The following is an 8,166-nucleotide window of genomic DNA, read 5'->3' on the forward strand; positions in this document are numbered from 1 at the left end:
TTGGGTGGAGGGTTCTGTAGGTGTCAATTAGGTCCACTTGATGTAGAGTTGAGTTCAATTCCTGGATATCCTTGTTAACTTTCTGTCTCATTGATCGGTCTGATGTTGACAGTGGGGTGTTAAAATCTCCCATTATTACCGTATGGGTGTCTAAGTCCCCTTGTAATTCTCTAAGGACTTGCTTTATGAATCTGTGTGCTCCTATATGGGGTGCATATATATTTAGGATAGTTAGTTCTTCTTGTTGAATTGATCCCTTTACCACTACGTAATGGCCTTCTTTGTCTCTTTTGATCTTTGTTGGTTTACAGTCTGTTCCACTAGAGACAAGGATTGCAACCCCTGCCTTTTTTTGTTTTCCATTTTCTTGGTAGATCTTCCTCCATCCCTTTATTTTGAGCCTATGTGTGTCTCTGCATGTGAGATGGGTCTCCTAAATACAGCAAATTGGTGGGTCTTGACTCTTTATCCAATTTGTCAGTCCATGTCTTTTAATTGGACCATTTAATCCATTTACATTTAAGCTTAATATTATTATGTGTGAACTTGATCCTGTCGTTAAGACGTTAGCTGCTTATTTTGCTCATTAGCTGATGCAGTTTCTTCCTAGCCTCGATGGTCTTTACGTTTTGGCATGTTTTTGCAATGGCTGGTTCCTGTTGTTCCTTTCCACGTTTGGTGCTTCCTTCAGGATCTCCTGTAGGGCAGGCCTGGTGGTGACAAAATCTCTAAGCATTGGCTTATCTGTAAAGGATTTTATTTCTCCTTCACTTATGAAACTTAGTTTGGCTGGATATGAAATTCTCGGTTGAAAATTCTTTTCTTTAAGAATGTTGAATATTGGCCCCCACTCTCTTCTGGCTTGTAGAGTTTCTGCTGAGGGAATTGCTGTTAGTCTGATGGGTTTCCCTCTGTGGGTAACCCGACCTTTCCCTCTGGCTGCCCTTGGACATTTTTTCCTTCATTTCAACTTTGATGAATCTGATAATTATGTGTCTTGGAGTTGCTCTTCTCTAGGAATATCTTTGTGGTGTTCTCCGTATTTCCTGAATTTGAATGTTGGCCTGCCTTACTATGTTGGGGAAGTTCTCCTGCATGATATCCTGCAGAGTGTTTTCCAACTTGGTTCCATTTTCCCTGTCACGTTCAGGTACCCCAATCAGACATAGATTTGGTCTTTTCACATAATCCCATATTTCTTGGAGGCTTTCTTCATTTCTTTTTTACTCCTTTTTCTCTATACTTCTGCTCTCGCTTCATTTCATTCATTCATCTTCAATCGCTGATACTCTTTCTTCCAGTTGATCAAGTCGGTTACTGAAGCTTGTGCATTTGTCATGTAGTTCTCGTGTCATGGTTTTCATCTCTATCAGTTCTTTTATGGTCCTCTCTGCATTGATTATTCTAGTTATCCCGTCTTTCATTCTTTTTTCAATTTTTAGTTTCTTTTCTCTGGGTATGTAGTTCCTCCTTTAGTGCTGATTGACTGAAGACTTCTTCTCTCAACTCGTCAAAGTCATTCTCGGTCCAGCTTTGTTCCGTTGCTGGCGATGAGTTGCATTCCTTTGGAGGGGGAGATGTGCTCTGATTTTTTGAATTTCCCACTTCTGCATGTTTTCCCCATCTTTGCGGTTTTATCTGCCTTTGGTCTTTGATGATGGTGACGTACTGATGGGGTTTTGGTGTGGGTGTCCTTTCTGTTAGTTTTCCTTCTAACAGTCAGGACCCTCAGCTGTAGGTCTGTTGAAGTTTGCTTGAGGTCCACTCCAGACCCTGTTTGCCTGGATGTCAGCAGCGGAGGCTACAGAATACAGAATGTTGCTGAACAGCAAGTGTTGCTGTCTGATTCTTGGTCTGGAAGCTTTGTCTCAGAGGTGCACCCAGCTGTGCGAGGTGTGAGGTGTCAGTCTGCACCTAGTGGGGGATGTCTCCCAGTTAGGCTACTCAAAGGTCAGGGACCCACTTAAGCAGGCAGTCTGTCCATTGTCAGGTCTCAGCCTCCGTGCTGTGAGAACCACTGCTCTCTTCAAAGCTGTCAGACAGGGATATTTACATCTGCAGAGGTTTCTGCTGCTTTTTGTTTAGCTATCTTGTTTTTACTCACTTGACTATTTTAGCATCATGCATTTGGAAAACATCAGTTGGTTAATTTATGCATATCATTTTCAATATGTGGACATATTTCATTATACAGGGCCAAAAAGTCACACTTGTTAATGATGTCAGCAATTTGATTTGAAAATGTTTTGTGAGGTGCAGGCAGGGGAGGGAGGAGCGAGGGCAGGAGGGGAAGGAGGGAATTGGGCAGGGAGAGAGGTGTTGGGGTGTAGAGAGGGAGAAAAAGAATAAACATATTTTCCGTGTCCCTGCCTGCAGAGTCAGTGTGCGGTTTGGGAGAAAATGTGTTGGATGTTTTGGGGCGGTCACGTGGGCTGGCGGGCTCCGAGAGGCCCTGGGACAGTCCCAACCTAGAGCCGTACCCCCAGAGAGGTCCCCTGGTACCACGAGCCCCAGACACTGTGACTCTCCATCCCAGAGACCCCCGCGACACCGGGACCTTGCGGCTCTGCTGTCACCCTTCCCCCTCCCCCTCCAGCAGCTACAGCCCAGTTCTCTCAACCTGACCCAGTATGTAGGAGTCAATCTCTAAAGGCAGCCAGCCAGACTCTTGGAGGCCCAGTGGGCAGGCCAGGCAGGGCGGGCATGTAGCCTCCCAGACTGGGGCAGAGGGTATGGGTGGGGGCTGTGGCTGAAGACCTCCCCCACCCACTGCAGACCCCTGGGGACTCTCACATCACAGCTGCCGTGGCCACCAATAAGGAAAGACTCTTTGCGGCTGGTGCCTTGGGGCCTGGATTGGCTACCCGGAGCAGGTGTCCCTTTCGCCTTCCCAAGGGCACTCAGGGGGTCTCTGCCTTTCGAGATGCTGAGCTCTAGCTTCCGGGGCCTGGGCCAGCCTGACCTCCCCAAGGGATGGCCTCTCTGTCAGTGGATACACAGAGCACCAGCTCAGAGGAGATGCTGCACAGCTCACCCTCACCCCCTCCGCCTCCTCAGGTCTACAAGCCATGCTTTGTGTGCAATGACAAGTCCTCTGGCTACCACTATGGGGTCAGCTCTTGTCAGGCTGCAAGGGCTTCTTTCACCGAAGCATCCAAGAACAGGGGGTACCATGTCGTCGCGACAAAAACTGTATCATCAATGAGGTGGCCAGGAATCGCTGCCAGTACTGCCAGCTACGGAAGTGCTTCCAAGTGGGCATGTCCAAGGAAGCTGTGCGAAATGACTGGAACAAGAAGAAGAAAGAGGTGAAGGAAGAAGGGCGACCTGAGAGCTATGAGCTGAGCCCCCAGTTAGAAGAGCTCATCACCAAGGTCAGCAAAGCCCATCAGAAGACCTCCCCCTCACTCTGCCATTGGGCAAGCATGCCACGAACTCCAGTGCAGACCACAGCGTGTAGCTAGATCTAGCACTGTGGGACAAGTTCAGTGCACTGGCCAACAAGTGCATCATCAAGACTGTGGAGTTTGCCAAGCAGTTGCTTAGCTTTACAGGGCTGAGCATTGCTGACCAGATAACTGTGCTCAAGGCTGCCTGCCTAGATATCCTGATGCTGCGGATCTGGACAAGGTACACCCCAGAGCAGGACACCATGACCTTCTCCGAAAGGCTGCCCCTGAACCAGACCCAGATGCACAATCCTGGCTTCGGGCCTCTCACAGACCCTGTCTTTGCCTTTGCTGGGCAGCTCCTGGCCCTGGAGATGGATGACACCGAGACAGGGCTGTTCAGCGCCATCTGCCTCATGGGCGGAGACCGCATGGACCTGGAGGAGCCGGAAAAAGTGGACAAGCTGCAGGAGCTACTGCTGGAAGCCCGCCCCAAAGGCTCTACGCCCGGGGCCGGCGGCCCAGCCAGCCCTACATGTTCCCAAGGATGCTCATGAAAATCACCGCCCTTCTGCGCATCAGCACGGAGGGAGCCGAAAGGGCCCTTACCCTGAAGATGGAGATTCCAGGCCCAGTGCCTCCCCTAATCCTAGAGATGCTGGAGAACCCTGAAATGTTTGAGCATGACTCCTCGCAGCCTGGTCCCCATCCTAATGCCTCTAGCAAAGATGAAGTTCCCCGGGGCCAGGGCAAAGGGGACCTGAAGTCCCCAGCCTGACCAGGGCCCCAGACCTCCCGCCCTGGCGGTTGGGGCTGCGGGCAGCAGGCTGACCATCTCCCAGACCGCCAGTGACTTGGAGAGGACCCGCTATGCCCTCTCCCCACTCCTTCCAATGAGCTCCTTGTTTTTGCCAAAGTTTCCAGGGGTGCCTCTGTGTTCATCCGCTTCCCAATCTAACCGACTCCCTTGTCAGTCCTGGGGGTCTGTCCTGCTCCCATCAGGAGAGAGGGCAGAGGGATGAGCCTGGGTTTGGACTCTAAAATCTCAGCACTGCCCCTTGGGTGCCAGGGTCCTAGGCTCCCCAGGGCAAGAGGAAGACCCTGCCATTCCACAGCCCCTTCCTCTGCCAGGTGCTTGGCTCTCTGGGAGCAAATAATAACACTAGAGACCAAAAAGGGGGCAAAGGAGAAGGGCTGAGCCCACCTTCTGGCCCCTACCGTTGGTGCCTACTGCTGTGTGATGCACCTGCAGGGAGTGTGCTAGCCTCTGTGCCCCATCCATGTGCCAGGTCAAGGTGGGGGCAGGCTGGGCCATGCATTTCTGGGGCAGGAACAGAGAGGGTGAAAGGGACAGATAGATGCAGTTCCGTTCTGCACCTCTTGGCTGTGGTGCAGCGTTCACCCTGTGCCCTCCGTTACAAGTCCCTCCCCCAGCCCTGTCATGTGCGTTAGGCTTCTCCTGCCTTCCATTTCAGCCATCGGGGCGGGGACCCTCCTATGCTACAGAGGGACCAAGGGATCCCTCTCTCCCTAGTGCCTTCCACCCTTTACCCCGCAGAGCAACTTGGCCCAGGGATGGGGGGGTACTGCTTAGCTGATCCTGCCCTGGCGCAGAGGAAGCCTCTATTTATTTATTTATTAGCTTTTGTTTACACCCTGGAATTGACCCCTTCCTTCAGGGTTCTTGGTGGGGAAGCCGGGGCCCCTGTGACACCTCCCTTCTTTCTCCAATCCCAGTTTGTACTTAGCTGCCAAATAAGATTCCATTGGCTCCCTGTGTTCTCTTGGGGGGTCAGGGTACTGTCCCTCCCCTCTGTTTACATCTCTCCTCTACCCTGTTGTATCGCATATTGCTGAGTTGTCTATTTTTGCAAAATAAAATGATGGAAACTCAAAAAAAAAAAAAGAAAGAAAGAAAAAAGAAAATATATTGCTACAGGGAGTTCTCAGTAGCTCAGTAGTCAATGAAAGTTTTCCAAAAATCTGATTTTTCCTTGAAGTGAGGCGCTCACTTTATTCAATTCTGAATTATCATGTGAGTCCATCAGACGTTCCTTGAGATGCTTTTGTTTTCCCATGAAAACTTCAGTCACTTCAGAATGCAACTGAAGCAATATCACACTTTTTTCCCCATAAACAGCCATCATAACTTTAGTGTGCAGCAGAAGTGCTTCATAGAGCAGTTGTCATTTCACTGTAGAGATTATTAACGTGAAAATATATTATATATATATATTATATATATATATATATATATAGAGAGAGAGAGAGAGAGAGAGAGAGAGGAGAGAGAGAGAGAGAGGCGTATACAATTTTATTGTTTCCTCCAAACCACTCTTAAGTGAAACATCACTTTCTCTTCTTTGTTTCGGAGACTGCATGGTGCTAAAAAAACACGATGACTATTCATACCTTTTGGTGTCACTGTTTTGATTTGTTTTAAGAACTCAGTAGCTTTACTCACCATTGTTTTGTCCCTGAAGTGCATATGTCAGCATTCAGGAAAAGGCACATGACATGCATATGTTATGAAAATTATTTTGACCTCCTGGTTTTAAACACCCTCATAGGATCTTGGGGACTCCAAGGTTCTGAAAACCACACTTTGACAATTGCTACCCTAGCCTACTATAGACATGTATAATTGTGGATAATTACGGCTTTAATTTTGATATGTTCTGTTACTGCAGTTTATCCTGTTGCAATTTTGAATGATTTGTGAACCACGACTACTCCCAAGCATGTTTGACCCATTGGTTTCTTACTTTATTGAGAACTTTGCTTCCACCAAGGTGTGTGTTTTATAAGACAGCAAGACAAATAATTACATTTTTCACATTAGACTAGAATTCACAACAAGCATAGAGCTACAAGTAAAACAAAAATAAATAAATAAAACTTTCAGAACTCTAATTGTATTCCATAAACTAGCTACTTTAAAAACTTCACCATTATTAGAATTAACTTCATTGAAATTCTATTTCTGTCTTCTGATGTCACAAACAGAAAACCGATGCCATTCATGTGCTTGTGAAGGCGAAGCTCTTTTGCTAGCGGAGCCACTGTGCTAACAGCCATCTCTTCGCTTTCGACATACGAACAAGAACATTTGGAGCTGAAAAGGAGGCAAATTAGATCAGCTATGGTGGCTCATGTCTGTAATCCCAGCACTTTGAGAGGCTGAGGCAGGCAGATCACTTGAGGTCAGGAGTTTGAGGCCAGCCTGGCTAATATGGTGAAACTCCATCTCTAATAAAAATATAAAAAGTATCCAGGCATGATTGTACATTCCTGTAGTCCCACCTACTCAGGAGGCTGAGGCAGGAGAATGGCTTGAACCTGAGAAGTAGAGATTGCAGTGAGCAGAGATTACACTACTGCCCACCAGTCTGTGTGACAGAGCAAGACTTTGTTTTAGGACAAAAAAATTTAAAAAGAGGGAATTAATATTTAGTAGTCATTCTATCTAAATTAAAAAGAAATATCAACATGAATTACAAAGCTGCTATGATAAGAGCATTTAGACAGCTATTTATGTGCATTAACTGGAACATTGTTTTTCAGCATATATTTGCTGTATACCTAATCTATAATGCCCTACTGCCATGCTGAAGTTTAACCTGATGGCTTTAAATACATTTCTTGGGCAGTAGTACCAGCCATGGGCCAACTGACTAACATACCAGATGGCCAGTACTGCTGACCATTATTGTCAACAGTCAGAAGCCAACAGCACCTAGGTTTTTCTTTCCCAGCACAATTTGCTGTATCAATGAGGCCCCAGCACACTGTCTTTAAATAGCAGTGTTAATCACTTTGCACCAGGAAAAGTGATTAGGAAAAAAAAGTTTAGGACAAGAGGTTAGCTGCTAGTATTTCAGAAGTAACCAGGGGAAGTGGAAACTCAGAACACCATGTCTGCATTGCATATACTACTAGAGAACACCATGCAAGCCAACTCTGCAACTTCACAGAAGAGCTCTACCCAACTTTTCCAGCTGTCTAAAGTGCAACTACGAATAATAACATCATTAACTATAATGCAATCCATAACCAATGCTAAACTGAAGGGGCTTCTGAGACAACCAGCAAATACATGTACTTTTTGAATGTGCAAGAAACATGTCCCATAAAACCAAGAATTGTGGCTACCAAATGAAGTAAATGGACTGCAGGAAGTCTACAATGTCATGGAATTCTCTAAATCAATGGTTCCTAACCTTTTGGAGAAAGGATGATAATCACCCTTTGAGTTTCTTCCTTTCTTTCCTTCTTTTGAGACAGAATTTAGCTCTGTCACCCAGGCTGGAGTGAAGTAGTGCAATGTCGGCTCACTGCAACCTCTGCCTCCCAAGTTCAAGCAATTTTTGTGCCTCAGCCTCTAGAGTATCTGGGATTACAGGCACCCGGCAGCACACCCAGCTATTTTTCTTTCCATTTTTTTATAAAGATGGGGGTTTTGACATGTTGGCCAGATTGGTCCCGAACTCTTGACCTCAAGTGATCTGCTTGCCTCGGCCTGCCAAAGTGCTGGGATAACAGGCATAAGCACCCAGGAGAATTTGAGAACTTGAGAATTTGCCACCATTTGAGAATTTTCTGAGTGTTATGAACAGCCTCCCTGGAAGAATGCAGCTCTCTGTAAATACTGTCCATCAAATTTCAGAGTCCAAAGAGATCCTCAAGTCTATAATCTCGCAACCTCTACCGTCTGAATCTCCCAACATCGTAATTCTTCAATGGTGGCTCTATCTCTTGTTGGGGTCACTGTGGAATT

The 8,166-nt window shown here is 46.8% G+C and overlaps 1 pseudogene; it reads left to right on the top strand.

Annotated features, from left to right (window-relative positions):
* The first annotated feature begins 2,908 nt into the window (after nt 1–2,908).
* Nucleotides 2,909–4,167, top strand: LOC117066526 (annotated as a pseudogene).
* Nucleotides 4,168–8,166: the final 3,999 nt, after the last annotated feature.

Source organism: Trachypithecus francoisi, unplaced genomic scaffold, assembly GCF_009764315.1.
Source record: "Trachypithecus francoisi isolate TF-2019V2 unplaced genomic scaffold, Tfra_2.0 Contig00138_ERROPOS256418, whole genome shotgun sequence".
NCBI lineage: Eukaryota > Metazoa > Chordata > Mammalia > Primates > Cercopithecidae > Trachypithecus > Trachypithecus francoisi.